We start from the raw sequence: 26,028 nt of genomic DNA, 5'->3' as shown, positions 1-26,028 counted from the left end.
GGATTATTGCTGTGGGCAAACTCCTCCAGTGAACTTGGTCTTCTTTGGCTTCTGATTCTCTCTTTGTGCAGCTCCAACAGCTGGATGTTAACACCTTGCCTGAGTATGTTGATGAAATCACCATCTTTAGAGTGCTCGCTGGGCCTGAGCCTTGGCGGTTTGTCTGTACAAGCACATCAATCCTTTTGCCAGAAGTGGAGGATTTTCCTCTTTGCCCTCTATTGCTTGCTCTGGTGGAATGGGTCCCCTGATAGAGGTTCTCTCCTCTGGAGGTTAAGGATTTTCATTCTCTTTGGTGAGGCAGGGAGATTGGGGCTGGTGAACACCCCTGGCACTCACTGAGATGGAATTTTACCCATGTCCTTGGTAGCTATCCTTTGCCCTAAAGACCAAGCCTTTTACTTCATGAGGGAGAAAGATGTGGGTCAATTTTACAGTGAATGATTTTTACATCTTCCAGGTGGCACTATTAGGGTCTTTCTCTAATTTCTTTCCTATTTTTCTCATATGAGTCTGGAGAAAAGAGTGGATACAGGATGTAGGATCCTGCCTGTCTAGGATTCCTTAGGCTTTTTAACTGCTGGACAAGCTGACCACTGACCTCTAAAGATGTATTAAACACTTATCTGCCTCCTCCTTCTGCCCTGCTTCTTCCACTTTTTACAGTGACTATCTTCTCCTCTGCCAGTTCCCCCAAAGATAAAATGCTTGTATGTCCCAGTTTTCCTGGAGGATCCATCCCTTTCCTGAGTTTAGTTCAAAAGCTGGGCCTAATTTGTCACCATGAACCAAATTATGAAAGCCAATTAAGCCAAATTAGAGTTTCAGCTTTTACAACAAAGAGGAGGCCTTGGAACTTGATGATAGCTGTATCTGAACCCTCTTGTTTTCCCTCCATGGCCCTTAATTCTACTTCTGAAGTGGTTCTCTGATGACTTAACACAGAATGAGGAGAAAACACATCAGAGCACTCCAAACTGAAAACAAAAGAGCATGTGGAAACCCAGGAGTCAATGCTTTCAAGTGACCAGTTAGTGTAGTAGGAGGATTTAACACAGGACGGGATGTGGCAAGATGAAAAGGACAAACTGGATTAGAGATCACCGACAAAGGGAGTTTTTAATCATTATGGTAAAAAAAACCACACAAAACGACACTGTATTTCAGTAGTATGAAGTACATTCATATCGTGGTGAAACACATCACCAGAACTTTTTCATCTTGCAAATCTGAAACTAAAACTCTCCACCCATTACATAGCTCCCATTTCACAGGTGTTAGAGATATGATGTCGGCGTCCTCCCCAAATCCACATGTTGAAAGATTGACCTCCAATGCATTGATGTTGGGAGCTGGTCCTTGGGAACTGATTTGGCCAAGAAAGTGGAATCTTATGAATGGGATTAGTGCTGTCACGAAGAAGACCCCAGAGAGCTCCCTCCCTTCTCTGTCACAGGAAATCACAGTTATGTATGAACCAGTAGGTAGGTCCTCACAAGATGTAGAATCAGAGCCTTCATCCTGGACTTGCTTCTGGAAGGATGTGAAATAAGTATTATTTTATGTGCCACCAAGCTTATTGTATTTCTATTGCAGCAGCCTAAATGAACCAAGGCACCATGGCTGAACCAGTAAAGATTTGATCACACCCCCACACCCACACACACACTCACACACACTCACACTCACACTGTTAAAACAAGCAGCAGCAATGACTGTATGGTACAGGGAATGGGGAGGGTGAAATGTTGGCTTAAACAGCAGGACACAGCTCAATGACAATGTAATACTCAAATGGGTGGAGTTGAAGCTTATCCATGTAGTTTGTGAAGATACTAACACTTTTGTTATATCTTCAGGCTAGGTAGATATTGATGTGAGTTTGAATTAGGATTTCGGAAGTGGGGAATCAGGAGCTGGGATGGATATTACAATCATTTTGAATGTTATCAATTTCCATTGTGATATTATTCAATTGCCTTTTTAATATTTTATCTCAAATTAATGTTTGAGGGAATGTGTATAATCCTAATAGCGTTATTCAATTTTTTTAAAATATAACACTCCAGTGCTTTTATGTGTTGAAATCTGTTAGAAGTTTTCAAAACTAAAGCATGATTGTGAATGGCAATATTTCAAAAATATATAGTATAAGTAGTAGTGATATGATAGCTATTCTAAATATTTCAACAAATACACCTATTTTTAATGAATATTAATCAACAGTATTTCTAGTTGCATTACAAATATTTAGTTCCATCTATAATCAACATATTAGCTGATTGTCATTGAAATTTTTTTTATAATGTTATGACTTCTTTAAGAAATTCTCCCTACTTAACTATATACTTGATAACAGTTCAATGAAGATCTAGTTTGATACTATTAGGGAAATGTGGTAAACAAAGCCTTTTCCCAATCTAGAAACCTCTCCACATGGGTAGAAGAAAAATAAAATACTTTTTATTATTAAATAAACTTTAAACAAAAATATGATGAGTATCTCATGTAATTCACTAAAGGGATTGCACACGTAGAATACTGCAGGGACACAACCACATCAATGTTTATAGCAGCACAATTCACAATAGCTAAACTGTGGAGTCAACTGAAGTATCCTTCAATAGATGAATGGATTAAAAATGTGGCATATATACACAATGGAATATTACTCAGCAATAAAAGAGAATAAAATAATGGCACTTGCAAGTAGATAGATAGAGTTAGAGAAGATAATGTTAAGTGAAGTTAGCCAATCCCCCAAAATCAAATGCTGAATGTTTTCTTTGATATTAGGAGGCTGATTCATAGTGGGTTAGGGAGAGGGAGCATGGGAGGAATAGACGAACTCTAGATAGGGCAGAGGGGTTGGAGGGCAAGGGAGGAGGTATGGGGTAATTAATGATGATGGAATGTGATGATCTTTACTATCCAAATTATAGGTATGAAGACATGAATTGGTGTGAATATACTATGTATACAACCAGAGATATGAAAAATTGTGCCCTATATATGTAATAAGAATTGTAATGCATTCTGCTGTCATATATAAATAAAAAATTATATAAAAAAGAAAATAGGAAAAAGGGGAAAAGGAGAGGGACTCTTCCCCTATTTTTAATAGAAATAATTAAATTAATATTAAATTTATTATTTTAAATATTTTATTTCCCCTTATGGTACCTAGAAGTTATGATTCTGTTTTACAACAAATTTTGCAGTAGTTTCTGTTGGGTATCATACCAAAAAAAAAAATCATCTTTGGTGAAACATTAGTTACAATGTAGAACAAAAAACCTTATGCTAGCTCTATGATTAAGAACGCTGATTTAAAAGTAATATAACTGCTAGCCTAAATTGCTTCACAGTGGGGTTATTATCATTCAAGTGAAAAAAAAAGTATATTTAAAGTAGAATGAAAAGATACTTAGATGTAGGTCAGAATGTCTTCAAACATATATCAACAATAGCTACATTCTTGTCAAAATACAGATTTTATGATCAAGGGTGGTTCCAGTGTTTGGTAATGAAAGTTGAGGTTACTTGGATCAAGCTTTCCACTAAAAGCAATAAAAAATTGTTTTATAACAATGTGTTTTTGAATAATAGTCTATAAACCACTAAGGAATCAGAAAAACAGTAGGAAACTCCAGTGCTCAGTATTTGAATAAAATCACAGTGGCAGAGAGATGAGCTCTAATCTTTATCTTGGGGCACGTGCTGATAAAGTTCTCTTGGGCTTTGATTTGACAACATTACACAGACAGCAGTGACGTTGTAGGATTGGTTCAAAGTGAAGGTGTAGAGTTCCAGAGGATTCCTCTTTCCCATTACAAATGGGACCTCAGATGGCTGCGGAGGCTGAGGCAGGAGGATCTTGAGTTCAGAGCCAGCCTCAACTAAAAGAGAGGCTCTAAGCAACTCAGTGAGACCCTGTCTCTAAATAAAATACAAAATAGGGCTGGGGATATGGCTCAGTAGCTGAGTGCCCTTGAGCTAAGTCCCTAGTACCAAAGTACATAAATAAATAAATAATTTTAAAAATGGGACCTTGAAGGGTTGTGTCCATTGAAAGGTTTAACCCAACTCTGTTCTCTTGCTGCTCTGAATCTTTTGAGACATCATAGAGGCTGCCTTAGCTCTGAGTAGGCAAAGAATAAAATTAAAGGGGAAAGTGAGGATTTATTGCTGAGAACCAGCCTTTGCATGGATTTGCTCTCTAGCCTGCAGTGTTCAAGGAACCTCAAGACATGAACTTTATTTGAGGAAATCTCTGACTTGAAGCGACTCCTTGCATCAAGCAAAAGCACTCCTGAAAAAGGGCTTGTCCTTCCTAGGCTCCTGGGAATGCTTACAAGTAACTTTTCAAACCCGGTGACTCCTACTTAATCAAAGATACCTAGCACATGCAGTAAACATGTCTGCTCTTTTAAACGTATAAATGTCACTCATCAAAACACCTGAAGATAATACAGTTTTATAAATGTGGCATAGCCAATTTGAAAAACAAGCAAAAAGAATTTCCTTAAATGATTATTAAAATAACCCAAATTAAAAACTGGCAATAGATTGAATGCAGCAAAAGAAATAACTAGAATGAAAAGAAGAATAAAAGATCATCCAGGTTAGTCTCAGGCAAAAAGATGGAAATTCAGAAGACAAAACACAAGTGGTAGTTAAAATTTAGTCCCTGAACTTGTGAGTTCAGCATGTCCTGAGTGCTTGCTAAAATACAGATTCCTGTCTCTTGAGGCCTAAATACATGAGTTGTTTTGGTCAATGGGATGTTGGGTAAGTAGACAAAAGCAGGAACACTAGATGTACATCTCAGTAGGTCTTACTTTCTTGCACGTCTGCCATCTCCATGAGAAAGCTTACATGAAACAATGCTTCTAAAATAGTCTCAAACTAGGTGAAGCAACACTACTCAAAACCTTATTAAAAATGCAAATTCTCTGGCTCCAGTTCAGACCTACTGAATTGGAAACTCAGGGGGAGGCTCCATGGACATATGTTCCATCTCTGTGAGATCATCACAGGGATGAAAGTAGTTGTGGCTTTGCTTCAATTTACCTTATATAAATAATGAGAAGTTCAGAGTGAAGGTTATAAAGAAATATGAGGAAAACATTAATACAAAACCCTGATGTAGCTATATTAATATAGGATAAAATGAGATTTTGTTATGAATTTAGAGATTAAAAATTTCTATTCAGTTGGAACATATAACATTTCTAAGTATGTATACTTTAATATCATAGCCTCAAGTTTATAAGAATGAAAGTATGTTTTTTTTCCTAGAAGATAGAATTTATTTTTGCAAAGTTATGAAACATGATACAATTTATCATTCATCAACTTATTCATTCATCAATCATTCCATAAACATGATATGCCAGGCATCATGCTAAGAATGGAAGACATACAGAAAAACATGACAGGATTTCTATCAACAAGGATTCCATTGTTATGTGAGTTTAAAATTTGTTTTGCTTTGGATAAAATATAAAAAAGAAACAACATTTTAAGTGTCAGATGACTTCCTTTTTCCAATTCCCAGAATCTCCAACAATTTCAAGAGCAAAGAGTGGCACATATTTGATTAATGTCATGGTCCTGTGAGCAGTGACATACTTCAGCTTTCACAGTCATGGATATCTAAATTACGTGATGTTGCCTTAAATGAGAGTGGAAAATTGTAGGACCCATTCCTGGTCAAAGATGTCTGAGGCTCTGATTCTGAATGTGACCGTTTAAATTTTGGAGTCAGCTTTTGCACAGTTAGAAGGGAGAGCCATGTATTCCTACTGATGTCTTTCCAGTATTACTTTGAGAAGAAGGGGAGAGCTGGGGTGTAGCTCAGTGGTAGAGCCCTTGCCCAGCATGTGCAAGGTCCTGGGTTCAATCCCCAACACTTGTCAAAAGAAAACAACAATAAAAGAACTAGGGAGCACAGTTCATACTATGAAAATGAGGAATACAAAGAAACAATAAACAACCCATTCTGCTAATCCTGGAGAAATACAAGCAATGGCAACCCCCCAGCAAGTACACTGCAGAGTGCTTACTCTCCAGCTCATGAGCAATGTTCTGTTAGCCCCGCCCCCCAAGTGTTTTAGAGTGTGTATGAGTTTATTTACATAAACAATACATTCACACAGTCCAAAAGTCAATACAGCATGAAAAAGGGATGTACTGTTTCCATCCATGCCGTCATACTCTCAAACTGACTATGCTTATTGGTTTCTTCTCTTCAAATATAAGCAAATATAATTACATATTATTATCACTCCCCCTCCCTTTTTAATTTTTTAAAATTTGTTCTAATTAGTTACACATGACAGCAGAATACATTTCAACTCATTGTGCACAACTTCTGATTTCTCTGTACGTGATACAGTCACACCATTTGTGCAATCATACACGTACAGAGTAATAATGTCTGTCTCATTTCACCATCTACATTGCAGGTTCTCCAAAGTCAGAATTGTCCTTCATTCCAGTGTGGGTCACAGCTTTTCTGCACACAAGAACATGTTATTTGCAATTACAGACAGTTTTCCTTCCTTCCTTCCTTCCTTCCTTCTTTCCTTCCTTCCTTCCTTCCTTCCTTCCTTCCTTCCTTCCTTCCTTCCTTCCTTCTTTCCTTCCTTCCTTCCTTCCTTCCGAAATGCCTTGGATCTTGTCAAATGCCCTGGATACAAGTTCTAGTACCATGTTGAATAGCAGAGCAGAGACTTGGTCTTGTTCCTGACATTAGAAGAGAGCATACCAGTCTTTCACCATTATGTATAATATTAGCCGTGCAGTGTAAATGCCTGCTAGTAGGTTGAAGAAATCTTTTCTATACCTAGTTTATTGAGTGCTTTTATTAAAAGTTGTTGGATTTTATCAAATGCTTTTTCTGCATCTATTGAAACACACACGGTTTCATATTTTATTAATATTGATGTACTGCACCCATTGAGTTTTGGAATGTTAAATGAAACTTGCATTCCTGGCATAGGCTCCGTCAAAGTGTGTATCTATCTTTTCTTATATGTAGCTGGATTAGGTTTTCTAGGATTTGAGGAAATTTTGCAATCAGATTTATAACAGGTATTAAGCTGTGATTTTTTTTCCTTGTAATGTTTTTGTCCAGTTTTGGCATCCAGGTGATACTGGATTTATAGAATGAGTTAAAGTATTCTCTCCTCTTCTATTTTGTGGAAGTATTCACAAGAATTGTATTAAATCTTTTTAAGTTATTGGGTAGATAGTGAAGTCATCTAGTCTGGTTTTTTATTTGGGGATAGTTTTGTTCAATTACTAAATCAGTTTATTTTTATAAGTCTACTTGGATTTTCTGTTTCTTTTCAGTTAATTTTGTAGTTTATATTTTTCTAGAAAAGTGTCCATTTCAATGGGTCCTTCAATGGGTCCTTTCATTTAGATGTTCTAACTTCTCACATATATTTATTTATAGTATTCCTTTGTAATCCTTTTTCCCCATAAAATTGGTAGTTATGTACTTTCTTTTATTTGAATATTATCTCCTTTTTAAAAAATTAGTCTAGCTAAAGATTTGCCTTTTTTTCTGATTTTTTTTCAAAGAACTGGCTTTGGGTTTTATTGATTTTCTTTATTTCTATGATGTTCTATGATGTTTCAGTAATTTCAGGTCTAGCATGTATTATTTCTTTCTTCCTGCTTACTTTAGGTATTCTCTTCTTACTTTGCAATGTTTTAAGGGGGAGGACTACACTTGACTTGAGATCTCCCTTCAGTATTTTATTGTACTCATTTCTGATGCCTGCCATTGGACTCAGGGCTTTATGAACTCTGAGCACATGCTTTTCCAGGGAGCTATATCCCAGGCCTATTTTTCTTTTAAAATAGGCATTTGCAGGTAAAAAATTTTCTTTAAACACCACTTTGACTGAATTCTATAAGTTTGGTTATGTTATACCTTCATTTTGAGTCATCTCAAAGTATTCTCTAATTTCTCTTTTGATGCTCTTTTATGTATTCCTTATTTAGAAATGTGTGGCTTTGATCCAAGATGGTGGCCCAGAGGGAGGCAGCATTCTGTGCCGCTCTGTGACCTGGGATTCAAGGAGTGAGAATACTGCTTCTCTGAGAGCAATATTCCTGCCCCCACTCAGGAAGCCATGCCCATCCAGGGCTCCAGGCATCAGGGTCAGGGTGGGTCTCCTAACTACTCACCCACATGGGACCGTCTGTGGCAGCAGCACCCACATGGAAATTTTGGCTGCCCACCTGAGCAGAAATCACAGATGCCGCTCCCACACAGGACACCTGGCAGCTTCCCACAAGTAGGAACTCTGACTGCCACTCCTGCGTGGACCCCCATCTACCAATGTGGGGTTCCCCTGGTTGCCGCCACCTTGGGACTCTGCAGCAGGGGAGATAGTCCCCTGTGTGCAGTGTCCTGCCTGTACCTGGAAACCTCACACAGGCTCTGAAGTCAGCCACAGCCACACACTGCATGCCACAGAGCTCATCTCTGAACTCATCATCCAACACCAACACTTGCTCCCCCTACCTGACCTGGGACCCCACCACTGAGAGCAGGCACCTCCATCTTGGGCTACCTTCATCACCATCTTTAGTGGAGGCAAATTCCAGTTTGAATTCTGGCTGGCCAGGTACCCAGTTTCTACCTCCCCACTATCCCCCGGCAGCCGCTACCCTGGCATAGTGACACCCTGGTTACCTTTATCATCCTGAGGGTGGAGATACTGCCAACAAGAGACGACCCCACCTATTGGAATTAGAAGGGAAACAGGAAGGATACTGATCTCCAAGCAAAACAATCCTGGTTTCTTTTTTCAATATGTTTCCTCTCCCTCTCTATTCTTCTGCCCTCACATCCCCAACATATGTGAAACCAAATATTTTGCATGAATTTGGATTTTGAGAACTGGGACATCTGAATAGTATATTACCATATATTACCATTATGTTGTATATTCTTTTTTCTTTTATTCCAATTTCTACTATGTTAAAATTTTTATTTTACTTAATATATATGTGTGTTTGTTTTATGTACTCTACTGTCTTCCCACTTACTTGTCTACCCAAGATTACTTCTGCTCCCTTCTCTTGATACTAATCTTCCTCTTTAGATTTCTCTTTCACACTTTCTAAGATTTAATAACTCTATATCTTCACCTCCTGCCTCCTCAGCATATTATCCTACTCCCCATCCCTGGTTCTTTGTCCACCATCAGAAACTGCAAACCCTTTCACAAACCTACTGAGTAAATTGTAGATAATAATTGAATTCACCATTTCTGTACATTGTGACCAAACTGTAAATGTCTTAATAGCAAACATTTGTTTTTAGTGTACATATTGTTTAAATTGGGATCTGTTAACATTGTCCTTCACCTCAAATGAGAGGTATTGGATCCCTAAAGAGGCACTATAAGCCTATAGGCTAAAACAATAACACTTCAGACCCACAGTGCTCGAAGGGAAGACACACAAGCAATATGAAAAGACAAGTGAAGAAGGTGCCCCAAACAAATCAAGATACCACATTATTAGAATCCATGGAAAGCTCAGCAGAAGAAATGACAAGGAAGGAGTTCAGGATGTACATAATTAAAATGTTCTGTGAATCAAAGGATGATATAAAGAGGGCAAATACAGGCAGCAAAAGATCATTTTGACAAAGAGCAACATAAAAAAATATGGAAGAAAAAAATAATTTAATAGGCAGATAGAGGTTCTAAACAAACAAACAAACAGAAATCCTTGAAGTGAAAGAAACTCTAAAACAAAAGTTCAATTGAAAGCATCACCAATAGAATAGACCACTTGGAAGATAGGACCTCAGACAATGAAGACAAAATATATAATCTTGAAAAGAATGTAGAGCACACAGAGAAAATGGTAAGAAACCATGAGCAGAACATTCAAAAAATATGGGATACCCATGAAAAGACTAAATTTAAGAGCTATTGGGATAGAGGAAGGCATTGAGTTCGAAACCAAAGGAATGAGCAATTTATTCAGTGAAATAATATCAGAAAATTTTCCAAACATGAAGAATGAATTAGAAAATCAAATCCAGGTGGCTTACAGGATACCAAATGTACAATATCACAACAGATCCACACTAAGTCACATTATAATGAAAATGCTCAACCTACAGAGTAAGGAGAGAATATTAAAAGCCACAAGAGAAGGGAATCAGATTACATATGGGAGAAAACAATTAGATTATGTGTGGATTTTTCAACCCAGACCCTGAAAGCTAGAAGATCCTGGAACAACATATCAAGCTCTGAAAGAAAACGGATGCCAACCAAGAATCTTATATCCAGAAAAATTAAGCTTTAGATTTGATAATGAAATAAAAATCTTTCATGATAAACAAAAGTTAAAAGAATTTACACCTAGAAAGCCTGCACTATAGAACATCCTCAGCAAAATATTCCATGAAGAGGAAATGAAGAACAATGATGAAAATCAGCAGAGGGAGGGATTACACTAAAGGAAAACCTATTCAGAGGAGAAACTAAGACACAATAAATACCAAAAAAAAAAAAATTAAAAAATGGCTGTGAATACAAATCATGTCTCAATAATAACCCTGAATGTTAATGGTCTAAATGCACCAATCAAAAGACATAGACTGGCAAAAAAAAATCCAACAATATGCTGCCTCTAAAAAACTCATCTCATAGAAAAAAGACATCCACAGACTGAAGGTGAAATCATACTATTTACATAGACTCGAGGAAACAAGCAGGGGTTTCCATCCTTGTATCAAAGTAGACTTCAAGACAAAGTTAATCAAAAGGGATAAAGAAGGACATTTCATACTGCTTAACATTACATCTCAAAGCCCTAGAAAAAGAAGAACAAATCAACACCAATAGCAGTAAAGACAGAAAATAATTAAAATCAGAGCTGAAATCAATGAAATTGAAACAAATAAAACAATTGAACAAAATTGACAAAGCAAAAAATTGGTTCTTTGAAAAAATAAATAAAATTAACAAACCCTTAGCAATGCTGACAAATAGAAGGTCAGAGAAAACTCACAATACTAACATATGTGATGAAAAAGGAAATATCACAAAGGACACTACAGATGTACAGAAGATAATTAGAAATTATTTAAAAACGTGTACTCCAATAAAATAGAGAATATTAAAGGCACTGACAAATTTCTAGAGTCATATGATTTGCCCAAATTGAATCAGAATGATATACACAATTTAAACAGATCAATTTCAAGCTATGAATTAGAAGATGCCATCAGAAGCCTACCAACCAAGAAAAGCCCAGGACTGGACGGATACACAGCCGCGTTCTACAAGACCTGTAAAGAAGAACTAATACCAATACTCTCCAATTTATTTCAGGAAATAAAAAAAAGAGGGAGCTCTTCCAAACTCATTCTATGAGGCCAATATCACTCTGAATCCAAAACCAGGCAAAGACACATCAAAGAAAGAAAATTTCAGACCAATATCTGTAATTAACTTGGATGCAAAAATTCTCAATAAAATTTTGGCAAATCGAATACAAAAATATATCAAACAGATAGTGCACCATGATCAAATGGGGTTCATTCCACTGATGCAAGTTTGGTTCAACATTGGAAATCAATAAATGTAATTCATCACATCAATAGACTTAAAGATGAGAATCATATGATCATCTCAATAAATGCAGAAAAAGCACTTGACAAAATACAGCACCGCTTCATGTTCAAAGCACTAGAAAAACCAGGGATAACAGGAACATATCTCAACATTGTAAAAGCTATCTATGCTAAGGCCTAGGCCAACATCATTCTAAATGGAGAAAAAATTGAAAGCATCCCTTGTAGAAACTGGAACAAGACAGGGATGCCCTCTTTCATCACTTCTATTTAACACAGTTTTTGTTAAACACTGGCCAGAGCAATTAGACAGATGAAATAAATTAATGAGATACAGATAGGAAAAGAAAAACTCAAATTAGCACTACTTGCAGACGATATGATTCTATACCTAGAAGACCCAAAAAGTTCTTCCAGAAATCTTTTAGAACTAGTAAATGAATTCAACAAAGTAGCAACATATAAAATCAACACCTATAAATCAAAGGCATTTCTGTATATCAGTGACAAATCCTCTGAAAGGGAAATGAGGAAAACTACCCCATTTACAACAGCATCATAAATAAATAAATAAATTTGGAATAAACTTGTAAGAACTCTACAATAAATACCACAGAACCCTAAAGAAAGAAATTAAAGAAGACCTTAGAAGATGGAAAGATCTACCTTGTACTTGGGTAGGCAAAATTAATATTGTCAAAATGACCATACTACCAAAATGATTATACAAGTTTAATGCAATTCTGATCAAAAACCCAATGAAATTCCTCATAGAAATAGAAAAATCAATCATGAAATTCATCTGAAAAAATAAAAGACCCAAAATAGCTAAAGCAATCCTTAGGAAGAAGAGTGAAGTGCGTGGCATCACTATACGAGACCTTAAACTATACTACAGAGCAATAGTAACAAAAACAGCATGGTATTGGCACCAAAACAGACTGGTAGACTAGTGCTACAGAGTACAGGACACAGAGACTAATCCATATAATTGCAGTTATCTTATATTAGAGGAAGGTGCCAAAAACATACATTGGAGAAAAGATATCCTCTTCAACAAATGATGCTGGGTAAACTGGAAATCCATATGCAACAAAATGAGATTAAACCCCTATCTCTAATACAAAACTCAACTCAAAGTGCATTAAGAACCTAGGAATTAAACCAGAGACCCTACATCTAATAAAATAAAAAGAAGGCCCTAATCTCCATCATATTGGATTAGGCCCTTACTTCCTTAATAAGACTCCTGTAGTGCAAGAATTAAGAGTAAGGATTAATAAATGGAATGGATTTAAAATAAAATCTTCTTTTCAGCAAAGGAAACAATCAGTGAGGCGGAATAGAAAATCTACGTCTTGGGAACGAATTTTAACCACTTGCACATCAGTTAAGGCACTTATCTCTAATGTATATAAAGAACTCAAAGACCTAAACACAAAAACAGAACAAAACAAAACAAATAATCCAATCAATAAATGGGTTAAGGAACTGAACAGACACTTCTCAGAATAGGATATACAATTAATCAACAAATATATGAAAAAATGTTCAACATCTGTAGCAATTAGAGAAATGCAAATCAAAACTAATTAAGATTTCATCTCACTCCAGTCAGAATGGCAGCTATTATGAAGACAAATAACAATAAGTTTTGGCAAGGATGTGGGGAAGAAGGTACACTCATACATTGCTAGTGGGACTGCAAATTGGTGTAGCCAATATGGAAAGCATTATGGAGATTCCTTGGAAGTCTGGGAATGGAACCACCATTTGATCCAGCTATCCTACTCCTCAGTGTATACCCAAAGAACTTAGCATACTACAGGGACACAGCCACATCAATGTTTACAGCAGCACCATTCACAATAGCTAAACTGTGGAGCTAACCTAGATGCCCTTCAGGAAATGAATGAATAAAGAAAATGTGTTTTATACACATACACACACATACACACACACACTGGAATATTACTCAGCAATACAAGAGAATAAAGTCATGGCATTTGCAGGTAAATGGATGGAGTTGGTGAATATAATGCTAAGTGAAGTTAGCCAATCCCCAAAAATCAAATGCCGAATTTTTTCTCTGATATAGGAGGCTGATTCATTGTGGGGTTGGGAGGGAGATCAAGGGATGATTGGACAAACTTTAGATAGAACAAAGGTGTGGGAGGGGAAAGGAGGGAGTGAAACACAGTGGACTGAAGTGGACATCATTACCCTAAGTACATGTATGAAGACACAAATAATGTATATAACCAGAGATATGAAAAATTGTGCTCTATATGTGTAATGTGAATTATAATGCATTCTGCTTTCATATATAACAAATTAGAATAATAAATAAATAAGAAATGTGTGGCTTAGTTTTCACATATTTGTGAATTTTTCTCTGTTATTGTTTTCTAACATTTCTATTATGATTACAGAACAAGGCCTTGTGTTATATCCATTACTTTAATTTGACTAAGATTTGCTTTTACAGCCTAGCATTTGGTGTATCTTGGTGACTATTCCTAGTATACGTGAAACACATTTTATTCTGTTGTTGGGTGAAGCATTCTACACCTCTACTACATCTAGTTGGTCTGCAGTATTTACTCCTCTCACTGCCTTGTTGACCTTCTGCCTAATTGTTGCTATGCACTGTTAAAGTTTGGAAAACAAGTCTGAGATTATTGTAATGAAGTATTTCTCCATTTCTTGCAGTTATGCTTCCGATGTTATGGTGTTCTGATTTTAGGCACATTCATTTATAATTTTTGATGAAGTGACCCATTTTTTTAATCATAAAATGCCCCTTTATCTCTAGGAACATTTTTTGTTTGACATTAGTGTAGCCACTCTTTCTTGTGATCAAGTTTTTCAAGATACACACATTTGTATACATGTTCGTACACAAACACACACACACACACACACAATTTTTTTTTTTTATCCTTTTACTTCCAACCTATTGGAATCTTTGAATCTGATGGTCATCTCTGGTGGGCAATCTATAGTTTGGTCTTGTGTTTATATCCAATATGAACACTTCTCCCTGTTTATTGGATTGTTTAATCCATTCATATTTAATGTCATAATTTACAAAGTTGAATTTATGTCTTCCATTTTAGTGTTGCCTTTCTATCTGGTTCATGTCATTCTTTACATCTGTCTTTTGAATAAAGTGAATATTTTTATTATGATATGTTAATTTCTTTAGTGATTACAACAGCATATTGTTGGAATTGTAACGTTTGTTGAGGTAATAAGTGTAACATGAAAACTATAACAGGATAAAAAGAACAAAGCTATTTAATAACCATTCATCTTTTTATATCTCATTGGAGTTAATTTCCTGTGAGATCATGATTACTTATGTAATTTTATACCTTTCAAAGAAGCTCAGAGAAGGAAAGAGAGTAAGTTTATATTTATAGCTTTTGTTACATTTAACTTTTTACTTATTATTTCTGGTTCTCATCATTGGTTTTTATGGATTTGAATTCCTTTTCTTCTGCTCATCTCCTTTGTAGTTCTCTTGGCAAATATATTACCTTTCCATATGGTGTAGGTCTAAGAATAAATTAGACATTTTATATTAAGAGAAAAATGAAAAAGAAATATTTCTTTTTACTGCTTTTTATAGCCACACAACTACATTTCTCAGCACTGTTTATATTTTTAATTTATTTTTGTTAAAGTAGATTTGAGCTATTGTTTGAATTTCTTTCAAAAAGAACCTCCTTTGGTATTTCTTGGAAGGTGGATCTACTAACAAATTTTCTTAGTGTATTAATCTGGGAATACTTTTATTTTATTTTGCTGTCACTAATGCAAGGCATTTATACTTGATTGCCAAGGTTTCATTGTTGTTGTTGCTATTGTTATTGTTTTAGTCTCCAAATATGTGTTCTCACTGCCTTCTGGTTCCTGTTGTTTCTGATAAGTCAGCTGATGCTCTTCTTGGGGTTCCCTTATAGGAAGGTGACAATTCATTTGCTTTTTGCTGTTTTGGGGATTTTTTAAATTTTCTCTGGCTTTTATTGTTTTTATTGAAGCATATCTCTTTGGGAATCTCTGAATTTACCTTACCTCAATTTACTAAGATTCTAGGTATGTAAAGTCATGTTTATCAGAATATCAGGAAGGTCAGCCACTATTCCTTGGCATCTTTTTCATGCTTTATTCTCACTCTTTTCCTCCCGTTGTACGTGTTTGGGTATGTCCCCTTGTGTCTCACAGTTCCCTGAGATTCTGATTATTTTCTTCCATTATTTCTCTGTTATTTGGAATGTGTAGCCTGTATCAACCTGTCTTCACGTTTGCTATTCTTATTCCAGTTCACATCTGCTGTTGAGCCCTTCTAGTGAATTTAATCATTTTGATCATTGCACTTTTTTACTCTGGAATTTTCTTTGGTTCATTTTTTTTTTCATAATCTGTCTGTATTGATTTTCAGTATTGATGCAATATGATGCATCCTTTTACTTTTTTGAATTGTGATTTCCTGTAGTTTTTGGACAAGATTTGTAATAGCTCCTTTGGAGTTTTTGCCTGTTAATTCCAACCTCTGATGACTTACTTTAGTTCCTGTTGCCTATTTGTTGTTCATTTTACAGTAAAGGAGGCATACTTTCCTGTGTCTTTGCATGTCCCTTAACTTTTACGTTGGAAATAGGTCTTCTCCCTCTCTCTCTCCAGACTATTGTTATTTTCTGTTTGATTATTTAGTGGTCAGCTGGATTATTTTCGTATTTAGTAAAGTGATTTCCTTATTGTAGTGCAAAGTGTCTGGTGTTGTTCTCCAGGTATTGCAGAGTTGGTTATGCTGAATAAATACTTGTTATATGCTGTATGTTCTTAGGATCATTGTGAGAGTTTTAACTTTCTTCAAAGCAATTTTCACCAGTTCACTGGGAAGCAGGTCTGCAGAACTCCTAAAGCTATCATGCCACTCACTATGTGTTCTTATAAACATAATTTTTGTATTTAAATCTTTGTTCTATAGGATTCTTTCTTCATGTAGATGAGAAGTGTGAATATAATTGTATCCCCTTTGTACTCAGTTATTCTCATTTTTGGTGGGGAAGAGGGAAAATTCAATCTAACCCAAGTAATCTGCAATGACCATATCATTATATGATAAATTAATTCATATATACTTGTTTCTACTTCTGATTTTTTAAAATTGTCTTCTATTTTTTGGTAAGGTTAGTGACATGCCAGTGTCTACTTCTCATTGTTTGAGTCTGTATAATGTGTTTTAAGATCTGATTAGGTTAGTTTTCTTATTCTTTATTCTTCATTTAAAAAATAGTCTTGCTTTTTTTTTTTTTACAAATAAGGTTTAGAATAAGCTTCACTATCAAATAAAGATCTATTAGTATTTTTATTGGATTTAAGTGAGATTTATTAATTTTCTTTGTATAAAGGATGTGGCTTCGGCTTTCTGTCCAAGAGAATTTCATGTTCACATTTGTTCAATTACTCTTTTTAGTTTTAATTGTGTTTAAAATTTTTCCTTATCTAAGATTTACATATTTCTTATTAAGTTTAATCCTAAATATTTGATGAAGTATATGGGATTTTAGATTATTAATTTTATAATTTCCATACTATGTTATTTTGTTTTCTAGAATGAATTTTCAATGTATTCTTATCTTTGCTAGGTTATAGGTATGACTTCTGAAGCTAGATATTTCTAACTGATTTTTCATTTTTGATGATTTTGACTTGCACCTGCAGTACAATGTTAAACAGTGTAAATGCGTAGTGGGTGCTTTTGATATATTTTTCTATTTTTGATGGAAACTCATCTGGTATTTTTTAATATATTCATATTTAATATGTAATTATACTTGTATATAAAATTACATGCCAATATATGAATAATTTTAAATTGCCTTTTTCTCCATATCATTAAGTGATTCAAATAAAGAATGAGTCTGAAATTTTCAAATACTTTCCATCATTTGTGAAGACAATAACAACATTTTTATTAGCTCTGTTAGCACAAGAATGATACTCTTATAATTCCCAATACTGACTCATCCTTGATTTTTAGGAATAAACCAGAAGATTTACTCCTAACATGATGCTGATTTTTAAAAACGTTTATTTCTGATTACTTGTATTAATTATAAGCATCAATGGAATTTATGTGATATTTCAGTACATGAATGCAGTGCGCACTGATCAATTCTACTCTCCCTTATCCCCTTCCCAACTTCTACATTCAGGTTCACAATTTTTAGCCTCCACATAGGAGAGAACATGAGGCATTTCTGCATCTGGCTTATTTCAATTAACATAATATTCTGTAGTCCCAAATATTTTTTCTGCAAATGACAGGATTTCATTCTTACAGCTGAAAATAGCCATAGTATATACATACCACATTTTGTCTATTCTTCTGTTGATGGGCACCTAGGTTGGTTATGTATCTTGGCTACTGTGAACAATTCCACAGTAAGCAGGGACATGCAGTTATCACTGTGGTATGCTGATTTTATTACCTTTGCATATACACCAGAAGCATGATAGCTGCATTATACGACAGATCTAGTCTGAGTTTTGGGGGAACCTTCACACTCTTCTCCATAATATTTATAATAATTTACATTCTCAATAAGTGTATGATAAATCCTTCTTCTCTACACCCTCACTAGCATTTTCTTGTTCTTTTTAAAAAAATTTTTAAAATTTTGGTAATAAATATTCTTATGAAGTTAAGATTGTGGTTTTGATTTGCATTTCCCCAATGATCAATAAAAATTAATCATTTTTATGTATTTGTTGACCATTTATATTTATTCTTTTGAGAATTATCTTATCAATGTATTTGTTTTAAAAAATTAGATTTCATGTTTTTTTGTTAAGTTTTAAGCTCATTTTATGTTCTGAATATTAATCCTGTGTTAGGTGGATAGTTTGTAAATATTTAATCCCGTTCTGTATGTTTTCTCTTCATTGTTAATTTTTTCCTTTATTGTATAGAAGCTTTTGAGTTTGATAAAATATAACTTATCTATTTTTGGTTTTTCATTCTTGTGCTTTTCATAGCCCAAAATATCATTGCCTATACCAATGTCTTATACTGTTTCCCATGTTTTCTTTTAGTATTTCACAGTTTCAGGTCTTACATTTAGGTCTTTGATCCATTTTGAGTTGATTTTATTTTTTATTTATTTATTTTTTGTGTGGGTTGAGAAATGGAGTAAAGCTCAGTCTTCTATGTGTAGACACGCAGGTTCCCAGCACCATTTATTGAAGAGACTGTGCTTTCCTGATGTGTTATTTTTGTGGCTTCCTTGAGAAACAGTTGGCTGTAGATGTGTGGGTTTATTTTGGGGATCTCTTCTGTTCCATTGTTCTCTGTATCTGTTCTTGTCATAGTACCATGTGGTTTTAGTTTCTGTATCTCTAGTATATATAGTATATCCTGAAATCAGGTGTCATGTTTCCAGCATACTGAGAATTTTTGCTTGGTAAGATTTTACCCAGTGTTTTTGCATCAATATTTTTGAGTGGGATTAGTTTGCCACTTATTTTTGCAAATGAGATCTGCACATAAGACTTAATAATTATAGCATAACAACCAAACATCATACACACCCACACTGCTGAAGAAATATATTTAAAATTAGAATAATTTGCTAAGGGCACAAAACTGGATGAGAATAACATTATTTTACCTTAATACCTATTCTGATGGGTGGATCGTTTATACAGAGATTCAGAGCCTGCCTTGGGATGTGTGACAAGGAGCTACAGAGGATTTGAGATTTGTAGGTTAGAGGAAGGGAAAGGGAAGGAGAGGAGGACAGAATCTCATGAGTCTATGGATGTCCAGACATGAAAGAAAGTTCTGGAGTGGGTATTTGTGTGAGTGACACAAGAGCACTGAGGAACCCAGTGTAGTTTCAAAATTCCTCTAGTTCCCTCTGCCTGAACCTCTGGCTGTACCTCATCTCCATTGTGCCCACCCTTCTTGATCAGCTTCTGCAACAGCCTGAGTTAGTTCTATGTCTAGCTACAGCTTGGGAATGGAGAGATAGTTACCCTCTCCACAGAGACTGTGGACCCCCTTCGAAAGAGTGTCACCTTGCCGATCCCAGGGCAATCCCCAGGGCGAGACCGACGGTGAAGTGCATCCATGACAGAGAGTTAGTCTCCGGAGTCTGGAGGAGGAGGTGGACTAGTTTAGAAGTGAGTTTGAAACAGTCTGTCTTATCCTGAACGACTAAAGGAAGGTGACACTGGGGAGGTGAAGAGGCCAAAACAGAGCAGCCTGATAATCAAGTCTACTCTTGCATAGCATTTAAAATCTGAATGTCACATTCATATGCATAATTTCATTTGAACTTTTATGGGAATTTGGTGTGTTAGGTAGAGCAAGCCGTGTTATTATTTTCTAGTTGAATAAAATTACATTGTAAGAGGTCATGTTCTTAGTTCAAGGTCACCCAGCTAGTTAGAGGTGAAATCGAGTTTATGTCTAGGCTTTCCAAATCTTTTTCTCTTATTTTTCATGGTAATTGAGACCCATAAAGCCATATGTTCCTGAGGGAATTCTTCTGCAACTTTCATCTCTAACCTGGAGTGAGTTTTGTTTGCCTACCCTGGACATCATTGATTTGATGTGATTCTCTGAGACCTTCCTAGTCTGAAGGTGCCAAGTGAACACCCTAAATAGGATGTGAAACTGATACACATGTATATACACACATACACAGTTGAATCTTGACTTGCCAAACTCTGATCACACTTAGAATGCCATTTCTGTGCACATTTGATGTTCCTGGAGGTGTTATCAACTGCAATCAAAATATGTATGGGTGTTTACTTGCTTTCAAAAATGATGATGTTGCTAAAAGTAATTCAGTAAAGATCCCTGATCATTGCCAGTTTGATATGGCTCAAAGTAAACTTCTTATAGAGACAGTAAGTTGCTCAGTGATTCACCAAGCTGAACTTTAAAATGTGCTTCTAGTAGTCTATGAATATGATGCTATGCATGGGTGACACCTTAGATTTCTACTTGGCTGCTTGCAAAGATTAATGACCAGTGTCACGGCAAGAAAGAAAAATAGTACTGATTGTGGAAAATGCACAGTACATCTCATAGTTTCCCCTAAATAGCATTTAAGTATTTTTTCTTGCATAGAGTATATTTTTACTCCCACCAATAAATGAGAGCATTATGAAAATTGCAATGAGCTCTGTTAAGTAATATTTTATCTCAGTAAGACCCCTGTATGACTTTTGTTAAAAACTAGGGTCACTGTCTTGCATTTCCAAATGCTTGGTCATCTATGACAGGATATATTTGGCAAATGTACTCATATTTTGTGGAAGTAATTCCACAGTGAATTTTAAACATCCTAATGGCAGAAGAATAAGGGCACTGCAAACTTTTTAGACACTTGGGAAAACTAAGTTGCCATCTTTTGAAATCTACTAGTATTTTAACATTGTACTTTCAGGAATTATTTTTAGTTTTTATTCTTTTCAGTTATACATAACATCAGGATTCATTTTGACATAATTACAAAAGCATGGAATATAATGTGCTTTAATTCAGTCCCTAGAACATCCCCTTTACCTTTCCTTCTCTCTCCCCCATTCCCTTCCCTCAACTCTGCTTATCTTTCTGCTATTGACTTATAGTTTTATTTTTTACTTAGGACATTGTTGATATATACATCAAAGTGAGATTCACTGTAGTGTATTAGTAATCATATATAGTTTTAAGCTGTATAAGTAAAATTCTTTCTATAATCTGACCCTCAATTGTTTGTTCCAAGAGACTAGCTACCATTACAATGTTTTTTCCTGTTTTACATATTGAACTGTAGAGGACCTCAGAGACATGGATTCTAACAAAACACTGACATTTGGACTGATGTGGCCAGTACAAGTGATGTAGCCTCATTTTGCCTGTGACAGTACCTGAACCATTTATTAGTTTTACAATAAATTGAATCCAGCTCTCCTTATTTAATTTTTAACCAACTTTTCTTAATAAAAAATGTTTTAAACAACCCCTCAATTAAATGAACTTTGTGTTTTCCTTCATTTACTTAAAAATAAACTCTAATAGTTGCTAAATGTAATTGTTTTTTAGAGTAAATAGCTGCTCTAGTAAGAAATATAATTGCTCATTTTCATAAAGTATTATTTCTTTTGTCTTTAATGAGTAATTTAAAAATCTATGTTTATATACAAATTAGCAGTAACACATTTTGCAGGTGGGAACTTTCACACAGGGAACATTTTGCTCTTGAATTCCATGAATGCTGTGGAGTGGATCCCTTGGTGAAGACCAGAGCGGGGGATGTTGAGGTGCTGAGGTGACTCAGCATTAGCAGCATTCGGATGTATATAGCTATATCATTTTCAGTGCAAAAATAAAATCAAATATGAACTCTTGAATTATTTGAGAGGGGACATGCCCCAGCCTGGCTGGCTGGGCAAAATAACCGGGGGGTGACAAATAACTTGTGTACGTTGATACAGCAGGAGTAGGAGCCCGTTTATTGTAGGACAACAGAGGTATTTATACATTTTGCACAGCTTATTCTAATTAGCATAAACTAGATACATCAGTCAACCAATAAGGAATCTCCACACTTAATAGCTTGCTTTTGTTACTTCTCAAACCACTCCCTCTGGCATTTTGCCAGGCACCATCCAGACTTGTTTACCACCTCTAACATTCCCCTGGCAAAATACCAGGTGTTATTTTGACTTGTTTACAGACCTTAACAGGGGCAAAAATTGTGCTAGTTGTCATTGTTAAAATTATTTTTGAATGCTTTTTGTTTTATCCAATTTAAAAAAATCTTTGTTCTTTAATTAAAGTGGTTTATTTGACACAGATTTTGTTAATAAAGAAGTTTTACAGTAGAAAAAGTGGACAGTATAAGAGTCATGGCAAAGTTATAAAGGTCAGTTTAAGTAAATAAGCATTTTTGATGAAGGAGGAAACATTTTCCATGTATTTATGGCTACCCCCAGCCCACTGGCAGGTGGGAAAGATAGATGTCCATCCTAGTGCATCACCTCTGAGTTTACCTGACACACACCTGATAGCAAAATGTTATGATCCTAACTCACTTTATGAGCGGTAAAAGATCGGTCTTGCTTCCCTAGGAAATTTGATTGAGGAAAATCTTTGGTTATCTCTGTGCCCTGACTTTAACCAAGCAATTACCAGTCTTTCTCCCATATGGACTGCTGTATGGTTTTCTGCACATTATATTTCTAGTTCTAGGAAACGAAGTTTCTACTTGGCTGGGACCTTGATAGTTATCATCCATTCCAGCTTCCTTTGCCTGGAGTAAGATTCCAATATTCTATCCTAGCCAGAAGCTGGGGGTCTCATTTCAACCTTGGTAGAGTACATAGAAATCTAGCCTTTCATTCTCTTAACAACATTATAAGCATTATAACAGATGAGAGCGATGCTCATTGTTACCCTCCAACCCCATGACAGGACATTTGGGATATGGACTACTCTATTATTAGTAGTATTTATTTTTAACTTAATTTAATTTTGTTTTAGATCCATGATTCAAAGTTAGATGCAGAGAAGACACTCGCAGAGGAGACTCCTTTAGGCTTCCTCCAATGACATCTTCTTCCTCAGTTGACATCCATCTAGAATTCTTAACTCCAGAAAGGGAATGTTATAGCAGGCCATTTACACCTGAGAGGACATGGCCAAGTGTAGGTCATGCTCTGGTGCTTGACCAAACAATATTTAATATTTAAAAAGAGGAGAAGCTGAGGGGAACTAAGAAGTTATCTAAGAACTATTGTCAGACTTTCCCTTCATCTCGTTTCCTTTGGTATTCTTCCAAATTGGAACAAGATATCAAAAAGAAAGGATATTAAAATCACCAAAGTGACGTAGTTGACCCTAACCCCTCTGGCCTCTGCCAGAATTGGAGAGAGCTGATGGCTGACCAGGTAGGGAGGCTGCTGTGGAGTTGGGAAGTCTCATGGGACTGCCTCTCTGATGAGGTGTTTTTCTATTTTGGTAGGAATTGCTTTAGTGGGTTTTGGAAAGACAGGAAGAACACTGTTTTACTTTGATTTCTGGTCTCAGGTCTGCATTTATGGCTCTATGACTAGCTCCATTCATGCTCTAAAATCCCTGCAAACTATCCATTCTTTTATGTGACAGTTCAGGCTGGAAGCATCCTACTGGATTAGTCCTCATACCTACACTGAGCGTACACACAGTGTGTGTAGAATACAAATGGGCCAGTGCAAGATGGACCATTGCTTCTTAATGCCTGATGTCCAGCTATAATGGGTACTTACCACTACAGCCTCTGAAAGTGATTTGTATCTTATCATTTTTGCTTATTGTACAAAAGTAGCTTGCTGCATTTATTTTTTATACTTAGGAATCCAGCTCAGGTAGGCAGGTTTTTAGCTTTTAAACATAAGGAGGAGAGCATCTTAATTTTATTGGTGTTGCTAATGCAGTTAACAGCTATCCTGACAATAGCTTTTATGAGAATAAATGCTTTCTGACAAAATTTTCCTTGTTAGCTTACTCCTGAGAAACTCTACATTAGATCAAACTAAACTGAATTTGTCTCCTGCTGGATGCAGTATCTCCTCTGCAGCTTTATTTAGATGTCTGGGTCTTTGAGGACAGCATCACATTTTACTAGGAATTATCTTGCTCAAGCAATCTTAGTCAAAACTTTTATACAAGTAAACTTAATACCCAGTATCCCTTAATGCATACGAAAGTACACCCCACAGAAAAGTGACAAATGCACCCTTTGCCTTTCCGATCTCTGTCCCTGTTTTTTGTGAGACAGAAAACTGGGCCAGGTACTTTTCCTTACCATTGCCTCCCGTTGCTTTTTCTTGCTTCCTTGATTTCAAAACACATCAAATTATCCATCACTGAAAGAACTAAAAGCACATGCATTTTTTTTCTAGCAGGTATAAGAAAAGAAAAAAATTTATCTTTGTCTGTTTTTTCCTTTAATTCTAGCAAATGTGAACAGCGCTTTATTGAATGTGCAGCATTTCTGTTTGCCCTGGGTGGTTTCAGCTGTCCTTGACTTCTTTGTTTGCCTTCCTTCATTTCTGGAAGTTGTTGGCAGTGTTATTCTTAAATGTCATTCGTGACGCATTTTTCCAACCTCTTAAGAAAAGTCATGTCAACTTATGTGCTTTATTCACCAGGGAAAGGGATTTTAGGATGGGATATTCACAATGTGCTTCACAATAAATATTCTCTTACTCCAACATCAATTCATCAAACTTAGAGGTTTGTTTTAAGCACACAGATAAAAGTAACCCTAAATAGGCAGTCATAAACCACTCAGAGTATAAAGTAAGAGTAAGATATAGAAACAACAAAGGGATGAATATAATTCAGCTGATAAAAGGCAAATACCTTAAAACTAATACAAATGTTAAAAGAGTGAAAAAAAAATAACACATTATGAAGAGCATAACTTAAAGGTAGAACATTCTAGAGAGACTCCTAATGAGAAATCATTAAGCCAAAGGAAGGCAGTGTTTTCGAGGATTGCAATAGGGAGTTGCCTTGGAGTAATGTGTCACAGATGCTTGGTACTCATATCATGCCCTGATTCTGAGTCAATTACTTTGGGAAGTAGAATCAGTTTTTTAAAGCATAGAAACCTCGTTATGGCAATGATTACTACTGGAAGACATTCCACTTGAAATGGGGCTTTCTTAGCTTTTTGCTTCTGATGGGATTTCACTAAAGAAGAAATGGCAGGCTTTCACTGGGGACTAAAAACATTAAGCTTTCTCAACTCATGGACCCCAAGCACAGAGTGCTTTAGTATCCAAGTAAAGCCTAGTAAATTTTAGCTTTAATAAGGTGAAAAAATTTAAAACAGCCTTAAAATGTCAAGTGTCTTATCACGCAAGTAGCAGTTTAGAAGGACATGGACTTTTTATTGCATATTTTAAAACATCTCTTGACCATTAATCCTAAAAAAAGAAGGCAGGCACAGAATAATCCTTGCTGAACAAATGACTATGGAATTCTGACCTGAAAGTTAATTTGTTGACTATTCTATTCTGGGTCATAGAATATAATTGACAACAATGTTCCCACATACAAATCCTGACTTTATAATTCATTATTAGTATTATAGTCATGACCCTGCTTTATATATCTCAATACAATGATCTTTTTTTAAAAAAAATATTTTTGTAGTTGTAGATGGACAGAATGCCTTTATTTTATTTGTTTATTTTTATGTGGTGCTGAGGATTGAACCCAGTGCCTCATGCATGCTAGGCAAGTGCCCTGCAACTGAACTACAGCCCCAGCCCCTATAATAATCTTTTGATTTTGAGTCTTGTCTTGTCAGACCTAGATGAACAATATTACATTATTAAAACAT

This window comes from Urocitellus parryii, chromosome 3 (assembly GCF_045843805.1).
Source record: "Urocitellus parryii isolate mUroPar1 chromosome 3, mUroPar1.hap1, whole genome shotgun sequence".
NCBI classification, from domain to species: domain Eukaryota; kingdom Metazoa; phylum Chordata; class Mammalia; order Rodentia; family Sciuridae; genus Urocitellus; species Urocitellus parryii.
This window is presented reverse-complemented; position numbering follows the sequence as displayed.